At 38.2% G+C, this 22,778-nt stretch overlaps 1 protein-coding gene across 3 annotated transcripts in view; it reads left to right on the top strand.

Moving 5' to 3' along the window:
• Window positions 1–12,202: 12,202 nt before the first annotated feature.
• STK38L (serine/threonine kinase 38 like) overlaps window positions 12,203–22,778 on the top strand; it is an 80,098-nt gene continuing 69,522 nt past the window's right edge. For 2 of the 3 annotated variants that reach the window (XM_046674217.1, XM_046674226.1), the window contains exons 1-2: window positions 12,204–12,284; window positions 19,917–19,992. The gene's annotated coding sequence lies outside the window, so the exon portion shown is untranslated. Of the gene's footprint in view, window positions 12,285–19,916; window positions 19,993–22,778 lie in introns of all 3 variants that reach the window. The other variant, XM_046674234.1, reaches the window with a different exon arrangement.

The raw sequence follows: 22,778 nt of genomic DNA, 5'->3' as shown, positions 1-22,778 counted from the left end.
CACAAGAGGCTAGGAACAACATGTCATTCTGTTTTGTACCACTATTTACAAATTTGCTTCTTCAAAAAAAAAAAAGTCAAGTTAAAATATTTGATGGAGAATGCAGAAGTCCATGTGAGTTGACAAGTGTCGCTCGTATCATAGAACAAACTGAGAATTTAAGCTCACAGGTCCACAGGCCAGTCTATAATTTACCGCTTAATTGGTGGGGTCTCTGACTTTCGTAGTCAATTTTCATTCATTTACCTCGAAAGAAAAGGGAAAGTTATACTTAGAGTGACCAGTTGTTCTGGCTTGCCTAATACTGAGGGAGGTCCCCGGACACATGATTTTCAGTGCTAAAACCAAGAAAGTCCTGGGCAAACTGGGATGAGTTGTTCACCCTATAAATATATAAGAGGCATTAAAAATAACTAACTAAAGGGGACTAGGTCTATGTGGTAGATGTTGGTTTCTAATTAATTTTATGTCCCATGGAATAACTTAAATATATACATTTATATGTATTTGTGCGTATATATGCACCAATCTATCTCCGTTTCATTTTTCTTTAGTTGAATCATCTTTAAAACAAAGAGAATAATATGCAGTGTGCTCACAGGAATGTTCACTTGCTTAATTAATGCCTGTACATTGCTTTGAGATCCTTTGATGAAAGCACTAAGTAACTGTAAAGGTTTGTAACATTATTATTCTTATTTCCTTCAGAGGGACTCAGCAGGATTCAAAGCACCTCAGTGATAGAGGGATTACTCTGCCATTATTTAGATACTGAAGTTCCCATGGAGGTTCACTAACAATATTGACATAATACGGAATTAGTTCATGACAAACTGTTCTTTTTAAAAAATATCAAAGACGGAAGGTAAATGATACAGGGCCTTTGGACCTAAAGAACAAAATACACAGGCAGAAAGGAGGTAGTTGCACAGGTCTGAAATAAATGAAGTCACCTGGCTTTTGTAAAAAACTATAAGAAAGTGCCCATTCAGAAAATAGGCTCTATTCTCCTTGTATGCATTCTAGGTAAACATACTTCTGTGAGACGTAGTTAGTCCTAGTTACTGAAAATGCCATGTTCTCCATTGACGGATACTGTAGTTTTTTTCCGGGACAAAATTGGGAGTATTTGAGATAAAAATAAATGGTACTGTTCAAATGAAACGTTTTACCCTTTTAAGCTTAAATATTCCCATGTGTATTTTTTAGGGTCAAGGATAGTCTCTTACATAATCACAGAACAATTATCAAAATCAGAAAATTTACATTAACATTATCTAATTTACAGATCTTAATCATATTTTTGACAATTGTCCTTTATGGCAAATAATAATAATAAAATTCTGGTCAAGGAGCTAATTGGGGATTAAATGTTGCATTTACCTGCCTTATCTCTTTAGTCTTTTAAAATCTAGAACAATTTCTCAGTCTTTGTTTTTCATGATGTTTACATTTTGATGGGAATAGGCTAGTTATTTTGTATAATATCCCTCACTTTTTGTTTGTCTGATGTTTCTTCATGATTAGATTGAGGGTAAGCAGGGTGATACAGAAGTGAGGTGACCTCAGAATATCATCTCAGGAGGCAAAATGGAACGTTTTTAAAGAGCAGTGTGTTATTGGTACATGCAATATAGCAAGCCTACGATGGAGGATGAAGCCTTCAGTGGGCTAGTAGAGGATGCTGTGGGGCATCACCCCCATCTACAGCTGTGGGGAGCACTGGCTTCTGACAGCCCATGGCTGAGTCTCTCTCCAGTTATTCCCTCAGCCAAATGAGCTGCCTCTACCATAGTCAACAGCTGGTTGAGTTTGGAGTGCAAAGGCCTAGCCCCTTGACTCAACTGCGACAAGACTGAAGGACAATCCCAACCCCAGGGCTCCCTGTGGGATAGGCTGAGGCCTCTGTTGCGCCTGCATCTCAGTTCAACTTATCCCTCTGCCTAATCCTCCTGCCTTCTCTCTTTCACCTGAGCTGTTCCAGACAGCATTCCTCAATAAATCTGCACGTTAATCTGAGAGCTTCAGGGTCTTTTTCCCAGGAAATCTGATCTACAACTGGGCCATTTTACATATGTGAATGAGTCTTTTAATAAGCATTTCAAGCATTAAAATAGGTCTATTTTAAACATATTAAAATTATTAAAGCAGTGTGCATATTAATCATCTTATAAGAATTTTACTCCAGCATGATTCTACCGTAGGAACTGTTGTAGTTAGAGAACAATAACACAAAGATGATGATAAGAGATTTTGTCTATGTTGCTTAGGATAGTCAGAGCTTGGTTCTTAGCTTTGTATGTCCAGAAACTCAATTTTCTCATACGTGATTAAACTCAGAGAACTAATCCAGAGCAAGGGGAACTTAACTCAGAAAAGAACATATAGCAATTTGTAATGAGAAACATAATTGCCAAGCAAACCAAAAATTCCTGTTGGCTAATTGGCACCCCCTTATTCCCTAAGAAAACCTACATGGGAAGACAAATAAGGAATTTACTTGATGAGCAAGCTGATTTATACAATTTTAACTTATCTGATTTATCATGATATGGTCATCTTTGTACCATTCAGCCCTGGTAGGACATACCTAGAAGTAGACCAGATATTCATTTCTGCTTACCAAGGTACTCTTGCCTTAGTTTACAATATACAATTTAATACTTATAAATACAAAACAGCCTCCTAATCATCCACTAATATCCACTCTGTTTCCCCTCAGACCAGTTCTCAATGTTAGCGGCAGAGTATTTTTTCAAATGCAAGTTTGATATGTCACCCTTCTGCCTAAAACCCTTTAAGAGCTTCCTATTGCTATTAAGTGAAGACAAATCTCCTTAACCTTGTCCACAAGGCCCTGTGTGGTCTAATCAGAAAAAAACCAATTCTTTGAAAGCCCTCTTTGGGTTACTTCCTCTAGTAAACCAAGTCAGCATAAATGCATGAGGCTAACTCTCTGAAAACAACTTGACTGAAGGGGAGGTTGGAGGGCATGGCAGAATAAGAGGCAGATCCAGTAACTTCTCGACAATCCCTATCTCTAGATCTATAAAGACATCCAGCAAAATGAAAATTGTCAACATAGCAGCAATCAACAGTAGTCATGATCTTGTCTGCCCCAGACCCTACTTAAATTCTCTATGTTCATACAAGCCACAGGTTTTGTAACTTACTTCCCTACACAGTCTCGTCCTCAACCTTAGCCCCAGAGCTGAAAGGAAGAAGAGAAACTTAGACTGTGTGCCTAGGAAGTAGCTAGCATTCTTACGTACCTTATCTAATTTAATTTTCACAACTCTATTGGATGGACGGAGAGGGTCCTCCATATCCAGGCATTCATTCTCTGAGTCTCCATTGTTATAAGATTGTTTGAGGAAGCAAAAGTCATCAAAACATAAAAATAATTACTAACCAATCGACCTTTTACAAGATGAGTCTCTACACAAACTTCTCTTCTGCTTAACACAAGGGTTTATCTCTAATATCATGCCAAGGTTTTAGGCTGTTTTAATTTTTGGCAAGACTAAAATATGGACAAATCTTGTGTGAATGGCATGTGGGGAAATGGGACTTTTCTTGTACTGCTTGCTGGTAACAGTGGAAATTAGTGCAATCTCTGGATGGTAGTTTGGCAATAGGTTTGGAAATGTAAAATGTGCATTCCCTTTGACCCACTTCGAGGAATTTGCCCTAAAGTTGACATCCTCTAGTGGGAAGAGATAACTGAGAGGGAAGTTCAATTGTTTTAACTGTTTTAACATAGAGGAAACTGTTGCAAACGATGGTTTAAAATAGAAAAATGTGAACATCAAAAGAGCTCAGAAAACAGATATTTTTTCAAGAGCAATCCCTTTATATGATTGTGACGTAATGTCGAATGTAAACTGAGGGATGTCAGTCCATAATATCACACAATTATGTCAGGAAAATTATGCTAAAAATTTTCTAATATGATTCAGCTTTGGCTCAGTCTAAGTACTTCACGGCTGCAATTATAACCTAAATTTTTTTTCAAGTTTTTTTTTATTGTGGTAAAATATAACATTTTTTCCCCCATATTTACTATAAAATACTGACCCTCCTTCTGATATTTAATTATTTTTTTCTGGTAACAGTTATTTTCCGCTATATAGGTCTACCTAAATTTTCCCAATTACAGATGAGTAAATTGAGGTTTAGACAGTTTAAGAAATGTGCCCAATGCCACAAGACTAAGGATTCAGCCCTTATTCCAAATGTGGGCCCCAAATGTGGTCCTCCTTCCATTATACAGTGTGACATAGTAGGGCCCCTCCGCCCTGCTTGGCCATGTGATCAGTCTGTCTTCTTTCTCTGAGCATGGGCAGTTTACCCTAAACCATGGGGAAAAGATCTGCTAGTTGCCCTCACATCTGGCTTTCTCTCCAGGCTCAGACCACAGAACGAACATCTACCAGCACCCGGGCCACTACGGGGGGTATGAGTTGGAGACATTCACCCTCTGGCCTGTTCTTCCAGTCCCAGGAATTTCAACATCTAAAAAATAAAAATAAAAAAATAAAGAAAGTAGATAGTTGAAGGAGTAGGACCTGAATAGGGTGGCTATAAGAAAAGGAAAGAAATCCCCACCCCAAAAGACGGGAGGTATAAAATAGAAACCCCCTCAAAATCCTCTTAGTTTGTAGATTTTCTAAGACCTGACACCATCTATAAAGAGCTAATTCTAACAATTCAAATAGACTTTGACGCAGAATAATAATCACTCATAAATCAACTTTTCCTCTCACATATTCTATATTAAATGGGCTAATAAATTGTAGAGAAAGAACCAAATTAAGCATAGAAACTCTAGTGCAGATCCAAAATCAAACTATATACACACATGACTTATAGTTAAAAATAGGGGTGGTATCATTAAAATTCCTTTTAAAACTGGAAAGTGGTCACTTTTTCAATATATAATAATTTTCAGTGCTAGATTCACAGAATGTAAATAGTCCACAACAAAGTGACTACAATTTCCTAGAATGTATTCAAATTATTTCAGTTTTTCTTGGGCTGCCTACATTAAACATGAATGGGTTTTTTAATAAGTTAAATTCCACAATTGTGATGAAAAAACAGTCTTTGGGGTGGTTTTCTTTCTCTTACTTGAGAAAATGAAATTTTTGGACTCAATCTTAAAATTAAGAATAAGAAAGATGGTGAGATTTAAGAAAAAAATTTGTTTTAGTTTTAAAAAGGAAAAGTCTTTTTAAATTTTAATTATAATGTTAGTGAATTTTTAATATCAGTGAATATCATTTTTAGGAGACTGAGGACACCAAAAGAAATTTACTTTTTTCTCTTTTAACTTGATATTTAAAAATTTTAAACTGTATCAAATATAGCATATATTATCACAAAATATTATATACTGTCTTGCATTTTTCTTTTTGTAAAGAGCTTAACTATCAGTTTTTCTTTAAAAGGTGGAAAAAAGGAATCATGTTATATCTAGCATTTGGACAGTGTTTTTCACATATACAATATGTGGTTGTCATGAGTACTATTTGCCAAATATTTCTAGTTTTCTCTCCTTCTTGGAACGTCAAGAGATTGTACCTCCTGAAGGGGTAACAGGGCACATGTGTATGGTGACGGATAAAAACCAGACTATTGGTGGTGAACACAATGCACTCTATACAGAAACTGAAATACAATAATGTACACCTGAAATTTACACAATGTTAAAAGCCAATATGACCTCAATAAAATGAAAAAATAGGGGCTGGCCTGGTGGCATAGAGGTTAAGTCTGTGTGCTCCACTTCAGTGGCCTGGGGTTTGCAGGTTTGGATCCTGGGTGCAGACCTACATATCATTCACCAAGCCATGCTGTGGTGGCATCCCACATACAAAATAGTGGAAGACTGGCATAGATGTTAGCTCAGCAACAATCTTCCTCTAGCAGAAAGAGGATGATTGGCAACAGATGTTAGCTCAGGGCCAGTCTTCCTCACCAAAAAAATTTAAAAAAAAATAAACAAAATAATAAGTAAATAATTAATTAAGAAAAAGATTGTACCTCTTGGCTCCCTTTTATTTGTATGGGGCCATGCAATTCCTTCTGGTCAATGGGTTGTGAGCAGAAGTCTCTACGTGAGACCCTCCAATTTTGTCCTTTCCTTCTGCCATGAAGATTGGCATTGTTCAAGATGATGGCTGTCCTGTTGGCCTGGAACCTTGAGTGACTCTGATGAGCAAAGGCTTATTGCTGACCTGAAAAGGACATAAAGCGTAAACAATAAATAATTCCTCACCATTTTAAGCCACTAAAATTCTGTGATTGTCCGTTACTGCAGCATCACTTGACCTCATCTTTTTTTTTTTTCTCCAGCTTTTTTTTTTTTATTGAGTTATTGATAGGTTACAATCTTGTGAAATTTCAATTGTACATTAATGTTTGTCAATCATGTTGTAGGTGCACCACTTCACCCTTTGTGCCCACCCCCCACCCCACCTTTCCCCTGGTATCCACTAAACTGTTCTTGGACTTGACCTCATCTTACTAATGCACTATGCTCTATATTTCCCATTTCACCGATGGAAAATCCACTGTTTATGTATCTCTGCTAGTATCAGGAATTTGTAAAAATTAATAAAGAGTAGACAAGAATCAAAGCAAGAAATGTCTGACAGAGATTTTTTCTCTCTTCTTGGATATAAGCATCACCAAAAACATTCCTTAAACGCAGAGAATCCACTTGATTTGTAGTTGACAAAAAAAAAGTGTTCCATTCTGAAACATGCTTTTGTTATATCACTAATTAGTATTAGTGGTAATAATAATAACTATCTTGAACTGAGTGTGAATACATTCTAGGTCCTATACTAGGTGCTTAGTTTACATTATCTCATTTAATTTCATTTCACCCTAAGAGGTAGTTATTATTCAAACTGAGATTTTTCTATCTTCAAACTAGTATTCTTTCCATTATGGTAATGACGTTTTATGGTTCACGAAGTACTTTCATCATACATAATCATATTTCATCTTTGCAGCAACTATTGTATTGATATTCTCCCATTTTACAGATGAGGAAACAGGACTTCAGAGAACCTTTGTGAGTTGTATGAGGTCATGCTGTAGTAACAGAACCAGGTCCTTGAAATACAAATCCCATGTTGTTCTTTGTTACACTTTGCAGAACAATAAACATAATGCAAAAAGGTAGTTAGAAATAATATATTTTTCACCTTTCATTAATGCTTTTCTTCAGGCTTCTGATTGACATAGGTGCTTTCCACTTTTGGGGAGAAATAGTCTAAACCTTGGAATGCTTTAAAGCCTAGGTGATAAATAGTTTGCAGTTTAGTCAAGCTGCTTGAAAATTAAGGCAGGGATCAATCATAAGTCATTGTGTCCCAGTTTATAAAGTGCTCTGCAGAAGGCAGTCTGCTCAGAATTCTGAATGGATGGTCATGTGTTTGATTAAACGGTCCAGTGAAAGTCCCCTGAAGCTTGTAGAACAGAGCCTTCATTTTCAAACAAACAAAGTCAATTGCATTTAGCCTGTCTGGGCTAGAGCCCCTTTCATAGTCCTGGCTATGAGAAGAGGAGGCAGGAGTCAAGCACTTTTAGTGTCAAACTGGAAGCTTCCTTTCAATTGTTCTATCTCATCAACTTTCCATTTTTTCCATGGTAAAAATATTAATGGATTTCCATCAGGACAGTCTCCCAGGAGAAATGAAAGGCACCTATTCTTTCTCACTTAAAAAAATCTATTGGCATAATATCGTGCGTCATAATCTTTTTTTTTAATAATCATGTCATTGAGAGAAAATTTTTATTTTAGTATCTTTCTTTTCAGTCCTCAAATATATGTACGAATGTGTATATTATAAATACCTACATATACACACATATATTATTTTTCAAATAATTTTTGTACAAAAGACAGAACACTTTTGGTAACCCGTTTTAGAAGAACTCCCAAACCAAACAATGTATTTTGAACATCTTCTCATGTCATTAACCATTTACCTACATATGATTTTTGACACATGCTATTACACTGTATGGATTCACCATAATTAATTACACCAATCCTATATTTACACATCTAGATTAGTTCCAACTTTGCACAGTTATGAATAAACAGTGCTGGGATAAACGTCCTTGAAAGTGAATTTCTGCCCATTACTGCGTGTTTGAGGCAGTAGTCTTCTTAAGCCCATTTAAAGTATGGGGATTACCATAATAATGGTAACAGCTAACATTCATTGAGCATGTTGTCAATAGGCAAGTGATTTCAAACTAGTTTCTCTGTCTCCAGATTCCATGTTTTTGCTTTTGCTCAGTAGTACTTCTTTTATCTACTACTTGGAATCTGGATTGCTGGCTTTGTCACTCTCTATTGGGCCAATTTTAGATAAGTCACTACAGCTCTCTGAGCCTCACTCAGCTTCATCATCTATAAACTGGGGATAATACCTAACTCACAAGCTTATTGTAAAGATTGAATAAGATAGTACAAGCAAGGAGCACAATGCTTGGCACACAGAAAGAACTCAATAAATATTAGTTACTCTTATTGGACTATCTACGCATAGAAGCAGGAATTAACATTACTCTTGTATTTATACGGAGGGGAGTACTCAACCAGCTTCTCTTGATAGTCTCTCTTTTTTTATCATAATTTTTTATGCTTTAAAAAATCTCCATATTTGTAGTTACATCTCCATTATCATTCTTACTATTTTTGTCTTTTCTTTTCTCCTGGATTAGTCTTGCCAAAGTTTTTACTATTTCTTTGACTTTTCAAAGAATCACCTTTTGGTTGTTACTGGTCATTCCAGTTTTTAAAAATCTCTCTTCCATTAATTTCTGCTTTTATATTTTAGAATTGTATGTGAATTTGTTAATCATAACATAATCTACATCCACTTGAAAAACAGAGTTATATATAGGAGTGGTTATATATTTGATCTCTGATACATAGTGCACATAAGGGTTGTGGACCCCTGGAAGAGATTTTGCGCTACATCCTTCTACTTTCTTTGGATTTAATTTGTTTTCTTTTCCAGGTTTCCTGAGTTGAGAGATTCGTTCCTTTATTCTTACATTTTCGTGTTTTCTGTTAAATGTGTTCAAAGCAATAAATTAATCTCTAAATACCGCTTTGGCCTAGACCACAGTTGCAGAGTTGCATATATAGAAAACCAACTTTACTCACTTGGTGGAAGGGTTTTAATGTTTCCTTCTGTTATCCTTTACTACCATCATTTGGAATTCAATGGTTATTTACTATCTGGTAGGCCTAGGAGAGTAAAAGTAATACTAAAGAGTCCCTTTAGTCAAGGAGCTTACAGTTTCACATACGGAAAGGAAAATCAGATGAATTCTGAGTGCTGACAAGGTTTTCACCATGATTTTTCTCACTCTCTCTGGCCGAGAATTTTAGTTTGTCCATCTACATTTAGCACACATTTGGAGAAGAGGGAATAAGTAAAAGATAGGGGATAAAAATTCTTATTCCACTATAGGTTAACAGTTAGCAATAGCCATGATGTATATCTGTTACCCGAGTTTATGACCTGAACTTTAATTCTAATGTTTGAGAGAGTTGACAGTAACAGTTTTGGAAGGTCTTACAAACAATCTATTATTTAGGCCCAGGGTTCCTAATCTGTCTGTAAACTTTGATGATAAAATAAATATGTACATAATCTATCTATCTATCTATATCTTAACATATATTATACGTATATTTATATTTTTTCACCAAACCCTAATTGAAAATTAGCATTTCTTCCATTATGAATGTAGTCAGCAAACCACAATAATATTAGCAACCTGTGACTTTGCCCCCAATAGAAATCACTCATATTTTCTACCACGTTAAATTTGTTGCTGATATCTCAAAATATTGTTTATGTGCATCACTAGTGCAAAATTACTGTAGGTCCTGATCTTGTTATTTAATGTATTAATAAAGAAGCAAATATACAACTATTATTTATCCATGGCTGTACAATAAATTACTCTGAAAATCAGTGGCTTAAAACAACAAATATTTGTAATCTCACAGTCTCCACAAGCCAGGAATCTGGCAAGATTTAACTGGGTCTGTTGGCTCAGGGTCCTTTCTCAGGCTGAAATCAAGGTGTGAGCTGGGGCTATAGTCATCTCAAGGCTCAATTGGGAGACAATCTAATTCCAAGCTCACTCATGTGGCTGTTGACAGGATTCAATTTCTCATGGGTTGTTGGACTGAGTGCCTCAATTTGTTGGCGACTGTTGACTGGAGACCTCTCTCAGTTGCCTGCCCCACGAGCCTCTCCATAAGACAAGTGATGGCATGGCAGCTGGCCTCCGTCAGAGTAAGCAAGGGAGAGAGAAAGAAGAAAGGAGCAAGATGGAAGCCAAAAGTCTTTTGTAACTTAATTATGGAAGTGACATCCCATCACTTTTGCTGTATTTTCTTTTTCAGAAAGAAGTCACTAGGTCCAGCCAATACTCAAGGGGAGGAGTTGTGCAAGACAGGAATATGAGAAGGTGAGGATTATTGGGAGTCATTATAGAAGCTGCCTACCACACAACTATATCACAAATTCGCTTTTTACTATTTTGATAACTGTATATTAATATAATCAGTTTCCTTTGTAGCCCTAGCTAGTTTATTTTATGCATTTTAGAACACTATTCTAAAAAAGAGTTCATAGATTTCATCAAACTTCCAAAAGGGCACATGGCTCCAATTTGTTTCAGTTCAAGCACTTTCAACAGCCTCCTGGGGGAATTTTTGTTTTGAATGGCTTCAATTTAGAAATTGGAGGTCAAAGCTTTAGTCAACCCATATTATCCCAGTCCGATACCCTAGACTAGTCCATATTACTCTAGTGCCATGAAAAAAAGCATGGTGTGTTATTTGGAAACATAAATTTGCTGTAGAACACTCCATAAATTGTTCTCAATCCTACCCACTTGAACTGGTATATATATGTGTGTGGTCGGGGAGGGAGCTGTAGAGGCTTCTGTCGAGTATGTTTCATCACAATTAAACCTACTTAGGCTGTATATGGCAATAGACATTTGCACCTCAAAATGACCGTATGACATAGGTGGAACTGATTTCCCCCCAAATACACAAATTACTGGGCTAGTGCTTTTTCTGCTACCAAGCTACGCATGAGAAAGCACAGAGTGTAAAAAAAGAGAGGGAAGTGATGTCACGATGCTTCCCTAAGTGTTTTGCATGTGTCACCGGCTCTTGGCGAAACTAAAAATAATTATATTTTCTGCAAAAAGCACAGTACCAGCTTCGTATATTATCTTAGTAGTCTAAAAGTCACGGGTATTTCATGAAACCTCCAATATTCAAATTGAACATAAATTTGTCAACAATTGGAAATGATTCTATTATTTGGCTTTCCCAATAAGTTTTCACTCAAAACTCAAAGACATCATCTTCCCAAAGCCATCCCTTCTGAGTTAAACTGTAGGGAGGTGATTTTCCTCACAGTTCTTTGATCCTAAATAGGGCAGCCCAGTATGGTCAGTTATTTCAAATTTTCCAAGATAATCCAAGCAAGTTTTTCATGTATGCCTCCAAGTGTTTGTGGCTTTTCCAAACTTGAGTTCCTTTCAAGTCTCTAGAGTCGAGTCACAGTGAAATGGAAAAGGGTCAAGAAAGCTGGGTCGCTTCTAGATTCCATGGCTACCGACTAAACAACTCGGTCAGTCAACCCATCTTCGTTGACCACATTTTCCTAATCTGCAACATGTGTGGATTCATGGAGATTATCGCTAACACTCTTTCTGTTTCTAACATTCTCTGCATTACATTGTGAAGCATTGAGAAAAACTCTGACGACATTTACGACATGTGACATATTACGGCAACACACTAGGCCACTCTCAAGAGAGGCTTGAATCAGCTTTGACTAGAGAGGAGGGAAGTGAGGCGAGGCTGATCAGGGAGGAACCAGCCAACTGTTCAGCCAACTCTGCCAGGGCCAATCAGGAATCCACCAGACGCAGCTGGGTGGAGCCGGGGGGGGGGCGGCGTTGACGACAGAAGGCTACTTCCGGCTTTGGTGCGTATGACGTCAGGGCTGAGTCGGACCGGCCCAGCCACCGAGAAGCCGAGGAGGGAGGGCTCGCGAGAGTTCAGGGAGTCCGCCCCGAGATTCCGGTGCGGCCGCGGGTCCCACCTCCCGGGGGCGGGGCGAGGGCGGAGCGGGCAGCAGGGAGCGGACGGGCGCCGGGCCGGCTGCGGTCGGTGCGGAGGCTGAGCCGGCCGCGGGCGCGACCGGAGGCAGGTGAGTGCGCGGATGCGACGCTCGGCTGCTGGGGCTGGGGGGCCCGTCTCGCCGCGCCAGCCCCAACTCTGCGAGCAGGAGCAGGAGGAGAGCTTATGGGTCTTTGGGTGTCCAAGGAAAGCCGGGCTAATTTCGGGGGTGGAAATGTCTCCGGGGAAGCCCCGGCGACGGCCTTGGCCCTCTTGTTCCCTGGGGTGATACTGGCTCCGTGTGTCCGGAGAAGTAGCCTCGAGCCCGGGGAGGAATCTTTGTCCTTCCCTGCGCCTTTCCCCTTCCACTCCTCGGCCCCCGAGCACCCGGCTCGCGGTCCCCGCCTGGGCTTCATAAACAATAACAAATGTCGCGGAGCCTCTCCTGGTAACCTCTGCTCTCCCGTCCCGTGCCCTCCAGCCCATGTCACCGACAGGAAGGATTCTAGGCATGGCTCTTACGTTGTGGGGGCTGTTTGTGTACCATTCCTAAAAACTGATGCGTCAGATTGCTAAACATTTCTCAGATACACGGAGTAAAGCCGCCCAGCTCCCAGAAGCCACGGAGTGTTCAAAACTGGTCTCAAAATCTGTCCCTACCGCTGGACCCATAGACCCTGCTTTTCAGCATCATTTTCTCCCGCTCCCTTTTTTCACCTTTACTATCGGGGGACAAACGAATGGTGGTTTGGTATGGGAATAGGAAAGCTTGTACCCGATTGAGGAGGAGACGTCTCACCTTTAAAAAGTTGCCAGGTTGACAGCAAAAGAACAAACTTTATTTTCCAAACCAGTGGCCTTCCGTTTACTGATGCTGCTTTGGTTTTGTGGGATCGCTTTTCGGGTTGTAAGTTTGGAGGAAAGATATAAAAAGAAATGTGGGGCGGGGGTGGGGGGAGGGGGCTGCGGGGAGAGCTGGTGTGCTGGAAGAAATGGCTTGTCCCAAACCTGTGATGCTGCTGTTCCTCACTTGATAAAATGCAGAACCAACGCTCTTGTCTATTTCACATAACTTGTGCTAAGTTTTGATAGACGCCAATTGCTCGGAACAGGCCTGAGTATTAACTTCATTACTGCTAAAATGTGAGGAAACATCTTTGAAGTGTTTTAATTTATGCCTCCTGGTTGTGAGATGGGAATGAAACCTTGTCTTTTAAGGGGTAGAGGTGGAGTGGGGGCTTAAACTTGTCGGGTCTCCCTACTGTAAGGCAGAGTTTATTGTTGTTTAAACCCAGTTTTGCTTGCCCAGTGCAGGTTTTTGAAAGTTCCTTGTCTCAGTCATATATGTATATAAGATACTGGAAACCTCTTTGTGTTTGATTGGCCTTTCTTTGTAAGCCTCAGGATATATAAAACAAGTTTACTATGCTGTACTCAGTAGCTGAGAGGTATCGTATGTGAATTAGCCACTTTGATGACTATTTGAGGGGAGAGAAATTAGTCCAAAATATGATATTAAATTATGATGGCATTTGTTCATCAAAGTACTTTTATGTGAAAAATCCTAATCTCAAAAGAAGTACAATGGATTAAAAAAAATTTGGTTTGATTTTGCTTGGCTTTGTGTTCTGCTCCTTGTTAAGATGGCTGATAATGTTTCCCATTTGGTCGGGGTGTGTTTAGCATGAGAAACAAACTGGGTGTAGTTTTTGTACTCTGTTGAAAGGCCTGCCACTGGGGAATGAAAAAATTAGACTTAGAAAAACCACATTAAATGGGTGCAGTTCTTCTTTAGGCTTTTGTTTTTCAGTTTGTTTTAAAATCAGTCATAGAGTCTAGGAATATTTATGCAACTAATTAGATGTCGTCAGTTTTTATGCTGAAAAATTAATTTCAAAAGGTAGGACACTATAAAAACAGAGGAACAATTGTACTTTGTAGAAAATGGTAATAAAGCAGTGAACTCAATTCAGTCATTCGTTTTCAGAAAAGTTCTGTTCTCTCAAAGTTAAGGGCAATATCATTGTGTTAGCAAAGTTGGATAACACTTTAGCAAGTGCTTTCCCAGTGAGCTGGGATAAGTTGCAGGCTTTTGTGTGTGTGTGTGTGTGTGCCACTTTTTTAAGAGAGAAAAAGAGGGCGCAAATCAAAGCCAGAAAGATTTGCATCTCAATGTAATATTAAAATGATTTTATTTTACGTAAATAGTGTAGGATGAATCAAGCAAGCATCTTGTCTTCTAGCATCCCCAGGATTACGTTAAAATCAACAGATGGGCAAGTTGTGATTAGGTTAGACTTGACGTATGCAGAAATTATGCTACTGTATTTTTATATTTAAAACACCATGAGCTTTTTGAATGTGATAATGAAAGTAAGCTTTTAAAGCATAAGAAATTTTAAAAAATTAATTAATTCAAGAAGATATCCTTGGTCAGTTGTTTAAAAATATTCAATGAATCCTTCTTTCCTCCTCCCCCCCAAAAAAATTTTTTTTGTTTAACTCTTAAGAGAGTACTTAGCAAGGTATGACCAGTACTTAAGTGTATTGGTTACATAAAGCTCCTGTCTCCAGGTAAAGGTTTGCTAATTGACAGGGTATTATTGTTCAGAGTCTTTAGGGAGAGAAATGAAGGACAACAGTGAATATTATTTGCTGTCTGGTACACTCAGATGAACTGTGGGCTCTGTCTTCAAGGAGATATAATCTAAAGGGAGGGAAATGTACTCAACTATAATACACGATGCATTTTCTGGAGAAGCCAGGAGGGAGGGATTAAATTCTAGACCAATTAAGGAAGGCTTTGAGTCAGGAAAGGCATTTGTGTAGATGATTTGGATGATCTAGTCGTATGATGATCATAATAAGCAAACACTTTATATAATGCTGCTTGCTGCTAAACTCTTACGTATGGTAATTTACCTGGGTTTCATCCTTAGAACAACTGTACGGAGTAGGTATTTTATTATTCCCATTCTGCAGACAGAGTAATTGAGGTACCAAGGTCAGATAACTAGAAAATGGTGGAACAAGGATTCCAACCCAGGCATTCTGGCTGATGCTTGTATCCCTGTGCCTAAACATTATCCTTATTTTCTCTCCTATTCTTGATGTTCTTTCTCGGCTCTGTAGTTTCAGAGAATTGATTTAGGAAAATATATTCCTCCAGCACCTAAATTTAGGGATCAGTTTTTTTAGAAAGAGCTCCAAAATAATGAAAACCCAGGTAAATAAGTTATTTTTGGCATGTTAGATATTTAATCCATTTTTCGAAGTTGCTCTTGGTGCAAATTAAATGTAACCATTGAGTAGCACTTTTTTTTTATTGAGTTATTGATAGGTTACAATCTTGTGAAATTTCAATTGTACATTAATGTTTGTCAGTCATGTTGTAGGTGCACCACTTCACCCTTTGTGCCCACCCCCCACCCCACCTTTCCCCTGGTATCCACTAAACTGTTCTTAGTCCATAATTTTAAATTCCTCATATGAGTGGAGTCATACACAGATTGTCCTTCTCTCGCTGGCTTATTTCACTTAGCATAATTCTCTCAAGGTCCATCTATGTTATTGCAAATGGAATGATTTTGTTCTGTTTTGCAGCTGAGTAGTATTCCATTGTATATATGTACCACATCTTTATCTATTCGTCTGTTGATGGGCACTTAGGTTGCTTCCACGTCTTGGCTATTGTAAAGAGTGCTGCAATAAACATTGGGGTGCATAGGACTTTTGGGATTGCTGACTTCAAGCTCTTTGGATAAATACCCAGTAGTGGGATAGCTGGATCGTATGGTAGTTCTATTTTTAAGTTTTTGAGGAATCTCCATACTGTTTTCCATAGTGGCTGCACCAGTTTGCATTCCCACCAGCAGTGTATGAGGGTTCCTTTTTCTCTGCAACCTCTCCAACATTTGTTGCTATTAGTTTTAGATATTTTTGTCATTCTAACGGGTGTAAGGTGATATCTTAGGGTAGTTTTGATTTGCATTTCCCTGATGATCAGCGATGATGAGCATCTTTTCATGTGCCTATTGGCCATCCGTATATCTTCTTTGGAGAAATGTCTGTTCATGTCTCCAGCCCATTTTTTGATTGGGTTGTTTGATGTTTTGTTGTTGAGTTGCGAGAGTTCTTTATATATTATGGATATTAAGCCTTTGTCAGATATATGACTTGCAAATATTTTTTCCCAGTTAGTGGGTTGTTTTTTGTTTCAATCCTGTTTTCATTTGCCTTGAAGAAGCTCTTTAGTCTGATGAAGTCCCATTTGTTTATTCTTTCTGTTGTTTCCCTTCTCTGAGAAGGCATGGTGTCCGAAAAGGTCCTTTTAATACTGATGTCAAAGAGTGTACTGCCTACGTTTTCTTCCAGAAGCCTTATGGTTTCAGGTCTCACCTATAGGTCTTTGATCCATTTTGAGTTTATTTTGGTGAATGGTGAAAAAGAATGGTCAATTTTCATTCTTTTACATGTGGCTTTCCAGTTTTCTCAGCACCATTTGTTGAAAAGACTTTCTTTTCTCCATTGTATGCCCTCAGCTCCTTTGTCAAAGATAAGCTGTCCATAGATGTGTGGTTTTATTTCTGGGCTTTCAATTCTGTTCCATTGATCTGTGCACCTGTTTTTGTACCAGTACCATGCTGTTTTGATTACTGTAGCTTTTTAGTATGTTTTGAAGTCAGGGATTGTGATGCCTCCCGTTTTGTTATTTTTTCTCAGGATTGCTTTAGAAATTCGGGGTCTTTTGTTGCCCCATATGAATTTTAGGCTTCTTTGTTCTAATTCTGTAAAGAATGTCATTGGGATTCTGATTGGGATGGCGTTGAATCTGTAGATTGCTTTAGGTAGAACGGACATTTTAACTATGCTTATTCTTCCAATCCATGTACATGGAATGTCTTTCCATCTCCTTATGTCGTCATTCAATTATCTCAGAAAGGCCTTGTAATTTTCATTATATAGGTCCTTCACTTCCTTAGTTAAATTTACCCCAAGGTATTTTATTCTTTTTGTTGCGATTGTGAATGGTATTGTATTCTTGAGTTCTTTTTCTGTTGGTTCATTACTGGAGTATAGAAATGCTACTGATTTATGCAAATTGATTTTATACCCTGCAACTTTGCTGTAGTTGTTGATTACTTCTAAGAGTTTTCCAATGGATTCTTTGGGGTTTTCTATATATAAGATCATGTCGTCTGCAAACAGCAAGAGTTTCACTTTCCCTCCCTATTTGGATTCCTTTTATTCCTTTTTCTTGCCTGATTGCTCTGGCCAGGACCTCCAGTACTATGTTAAATAAGAGTGGTGATAGAGGGCATCCTTGTCTCGTTCCTGTTTTCAGGGGGATGGCGTTCAGTTTTTGCCCATTGAGTATGATGTTGGCTGTGGGTTTGTCGTATATGGCCTTTATTATGTTGAGGTAGTTTCCTTCTATGCCCATTTTGTTCAGAGTTTTTGTCATAAATGGCTGTTGGATCTTGTCAAATGCCTTCTCTGCATCTATTGAGATGATCATGTGGTTTTTATTCCTCAGTTTGTTGATGTGGTGTATCACGTTGATTGATTTGCGGATGTTGAACCATCCCTGTGTCCCTGGTATGAATCCCACCTGATCCTGATGTATGATTCTTTTGATGAATTGCTGAATTCTGGTTGCCAAAATTTTGTTTAGAATTTTTGCATCTATGTTCATCAGTGATATTGGCATGTAGTTCTCTTTTTTCGTGGTGTCCTTGTCAGGTTTTGGTATCAGCGTGATGTTGGCCTCATAGAATGTGTTAGGAAGTGTTCCATCTTCCCTAATTTTTGGAATAGCTTGAAAAGGATAGGTATTAAATCCTCTCTGAAAGTTTGGTAGAATTCCCCAGGAAAGCCATCTGGTCCTGGGGTTTTATTCTTTGGGATGTTTTTGATTGCTGTTTCAATCCATTGAGTAGCACTTTTGATAAATTTGATTTATTACCTAGTAGTGTACCCATAATGATTTGAAAGTGATAAGTTATAATGACATTAACTCCTTTGCGTAATGGAATGTTTGAATCATTGTATATTTTGGCGTGTAATTTTTTGAAATCACTTGGCACTGGGTATTTTTTTGGATTGAATTGTGAAGTTGGAATTTAGTTAATGGTTGAATGTCAGTCTCAGTCCTTTTAGTTTTTATTTCCTCAAACAGCTAAATTTATAACACCTGAATCAGGATTTTGAGTAGAGTGTCACACATGTATGAAATGAGACAAGTTCGATCACTGATACTTGATCTTAGGGCAACTTTGAAAGCTCTTTGGGATTGTGAAATAAAAGCTGCTATAGAAATGCGCTGTGCCTTGTATAGGCACTCAGTAAGTGCTTCTTTGTTGAATGAAAATCAGTTGGAATGGTCCAACTGATTTTATTTGTGAAGTTTCAGGAATAGTCACATTTGTTATGGATTATCTAAGTACTGGGATCACAATAAACACAATTGGATTTCAAAGTTAGGATAAAGAGTGTATCTAGGTGGTGGTAGGGGTACTCCTCTTGTTACCTCTCTAGCAAGATGCAGACCCTTCAGCTCCTTTGTCACTGCCCTCATTAACCATACTCACAGTTTTAAGTAGAACTCCAGAGGCACAGGCTCTGTGAATTAATATCGTAAGTGTTCTCTCCTTGTCTGAGTTGGGTAGGTTCTAGAAAATCCACGTCGTAGGACAGTTTATGTTGATGAACTTAAAACCTAATGGGAAAAGTAGCAAAACTAAAGCCAGAATTTAAAGCTCATAAACTTAGATTATTACAATAGGACAAAAATAGCAAAACAAATTTTTAAAAAAGATTTGCTGTTTACACATCTTAAATTAGTAGTGATAATATATTATTTCCATTTAGCACCCCCGATTGACAAAATTCTCAGGATCTTCAGCCCATAATGTCATGGAGATGCTTAGAAGTCAGCTATGCTTTGTTATAAAAAAGTTAACCTGTTCCTCTGAGATAGGCATCCTCCCTCTTAGATGATCTTGGCAGAGGTGTTAGGGAAGACCTTAGCATTACAGGTCATGTAGTGAGCTGACCCTTCACACTGATGTTGTGTAAATTCAAAAAGACCTCAAACTTTGGCAATTTGTCTGTACCTTATGATAGTGGCGCTTGTACTGTGCTGAGCTTTTAAATTCTTAAACTAGCTCCTTGCCTTCCCCTGAATTGACACTAGACCACGTGACAACCCAAATTGATCTTGATTCTCTGGCCACACATACAGAAGGTTTCCTATTTTCCTTGTCTTTTGAGGATTCTTTTCACATATTACAATATATAAGTTTCTGATCCCATATGCACAGGCAGCATCCATTGTTTTCTTCCCTTTTACAATTATTTGCTGTTTCTACATCTGATTCAGGAGGGGATTCCATTCCTCTTCTTCATAATTTTGGAATACTTTTACTGCTTTTGCAATTACTGAATATGATGAACTTGATAATGTTTAACACCTCAGAAATCAGCCACAAATACAACTACTTCCCCAGCCTAAAGAACAAGATGGTAGAAACTTAAATGCCCCTGCATGATTGCTAATATCATCTATTTTTGGCAAGCAGAGTCACTGTGCCATTGCTATCGAGCCTAGCTTTCATTCTGTCTATGAAAATTTAGAAAATTGAAAGTTTGGAAACAGAGAAGCTTCTGTTCACATCAGTAAGCATATTTTTTTTTCTTTTGGTCCTGTTCTCCTTCCATACAGTCATTGCTATTCTGCTTTTATGACTTGGAGATTCTGGCTACGGTTCTCTAGATTCTTCTGCAATCCTGGAGACACAGTAAGTAATTTGTACATTTAATATGCAAAAATGCTTTATGTAAGCTGTGTTTCTCACACTGTCTCCCAACAGTAATATGTAGACTTAGGTCTCTGTATCTCATCTTCCCCTCTGACATGTTCTTGGCTCCTTTTTCTTCCTGAATGTCACCAATCAGGGTGCAGGTCTAATAATAATTTTATCAACAACAGTAACCATTTACTCATCACTTACTTTCTACCAGACATAGTGCTAAGTATTTTATATAAATATTCTCTCATTTAATCCCCACAGCAACCCTATGAATTATATTATCTCTACTTACAAATGAGGACACTAGAGCCTAGTGAGATGAAGTGCGCAGGGTCACACAGGTCCATAGTAAGTGGTGGAGTTAGAAATTGATCTCCAAGATCCAGGTTTGTTTTCTTTGGTGTTGCTTAATTTTATTTAAAAAACTTCTTTGCTATTTAATTTACCTCCTTCTTCTAGTCCCACCTGAGTTTTCTTTCTTGCCACTCCTGCCTCCCTCTTTTAGGAGTTATTTACAGTTTTGCATGTCAAACATAAATTCTCTTGGGAAAAGTACACAGAACTAATTCAGCTCTGTTCAGACTTCCTGTGGACGGGAGGGGGACTTGCTCTTGGAGAGAGTTTATTGTAAGAATAATACTAGTAGCAACTTATGTTTATATTGTGCTTTAGAATTTTAGAAAGCATTTTTATCCATTTTCTTAGTCCTCAAAGCAAACTTAAACTCTGATCTTTAGATTAAAAGCTGCTACAGACGGTTTGCTAAGGACTCTACAAAATTAGTTGATGAGACACAGTTCTTGCCCTCAGCAACTTTAATACTGAAGTAAATGATATAATCAGATGTTCTGACTTCATTCAAGCCAATTAGGAACAGATAAATATCGTGATAGCACAGTATTTTCTTAAAAGGTGTTTTTTTTTTTACTTTGAGCTTCTTTGTTGGTCAAAATTGAGAAGTTGGGATTTTAGTTCTGCTTTTTGAATCATGAAATGTTGAAAGTCCTCAATCCTTGCGATTCAGGTGAATGATAGTTGTTACTGTTTACCTCATCCTGCACACAACTGTTGCATTGAACAAAAGTAAGGATGATGAAGGAATGGGGTGGAGGGAGGGCAGAATTCATTTCAGAAGTGAAATTAAAGAATTGAGGTCTCTTATAGTAGCACCGTTGTAGGAAATAGGATGTAAACTTTAAAGAATGGATAAGCTGCAAGTATTCCCCTCTGGAAAGTTGTATTATTTGAGAGATCAGAGAGCTTATTTAATGATTTATTTTTGAAGTATTATCTTGTGCCAGTATCTTGTTTTTCTAAATTTAATTTTTACTAAGCTGTGGATGTTTTTACTTAGTTAAGCACTTGCCCCCATAATGGAAACATCACACCATGTTTGCCCTTCATAATTTTTCTTTATTTGTCAGCAGAGTCTGCTTGCCTGGTTTATAGCGCTAGGGAGTTGCCTTTTGTTGTGGTTGTACAATAGAGATCCATTTCATTTGGACACATCTTTCCAGTCTGGTTGAGGATATTCTCCATATGTCCACTATTATCTAGCCGAAAAGAATAGATGTTTTCTATTTTTGTGGCTCAAGTGGAAAAATTTCAGTCCTGAATTGCATGTATTTGATCCATTGATATTCATAATACTGGCAAATCCTAAAGGAATCACAGACTCATGATGTTTTAGTGAGGTTAATCATCATCATTCAACATTTATCAACTATTTGCAGGACACTGTATTAGGTACCATGGCAAAATAGAGATGAGTAGAATGTTTTGCCCTTCCATTTAGAAAAGTTCAATCCAGTAAGAGACATAATGTATGGGTTCAAATAACTATAATTCAAACAAAGTGATAAGCGAGTAACAGGGCACTGTGGGAGCTGAAGAAGGAGAGGTTGCTTCTGGCTGGAGAGATTAGGAAGGCTTCCTATATAAAGTGAAATTTGAATTGATCCTTTAAGAGTGAAGGACATGCCAGGCAGAGGGATTAGCATGAGTTGGATATATCTCTGTAACACCTGATAAATTATATGTTAATTATTACTTCTCTTTCTGCCGTGTTGGATTTGAGCCCATTGAGCTTAGAGAACAGGTGTTTTCAGCTTTTCATTCTCTGTATCATCAACTGCTCCACCTGGTACATTTAATTAAGGTTGTACTTTAGTAAGATTACAATGGCAGTAGTGTATATAGAATGGATTCAAGGGAAGGGAGACCAGAAATGGGAAGAGCAATGAAGTGACTAACTTAATGTAGGAGGCGGATAATGAAGTTCTAAACTAGGTGGGATTGGAAAGGAGACTCTTGGATGGATGGGTGTTGCCCCTTCCTGTCGAGACCTGGGGAGTTCTTTCGCTCTGTGAACTGCCTGTGAGGTACATGCTGTGTGCCAGGAGATGCAGTGATGGGGAGACATGGTGCTCCCTCAGAAACCGGGCAGGTCTAGAAATAATTGTACCAGCACATACCTGCTAGCCTGAAGGAACAGTGAGAGGAGTGCTTAAGGAGAAGGAGCCCCTGCTTGGGAAAGTCAGAGAAGCTTTCCAGAGAGGTGGTAGTGTTTGAGCTTAGACTTGAAGGGTGAGTGAGAGTTTTTCAGGCCAACAGGCGGCGGGAGGACGTTATAGCATAGAGATGTAAGAGCCTGTTGAGGGAGTCACAAGAAGCTGGATTCTTTTAGTGTTGGGACATGAAGCTGGAAGATAAATGAACTTGTCTTAGTAAAATAACGTTTTGTTTGCTGTGTTTTTTTCTATTTATTTTGTCCA

This window comes from Equus quagga, chromosome 1, assembly GCF_021613505.1.
Source record: "Equus quagga isolate Etosha38 chromosome 1, UCLA_HA_Equagga_1.0, whole genome shotgun sequence".
Lineage (NCBI taxonomy): Eukaryota > Metazoa > Chordata > Mammalia > Perissodactyla > Equidae > Equus > Equus quagga.
Note: the sequence above shows the minus strand (reverse complement) of the source record. Positions and strands in the feature narration are given on the sequence as shown.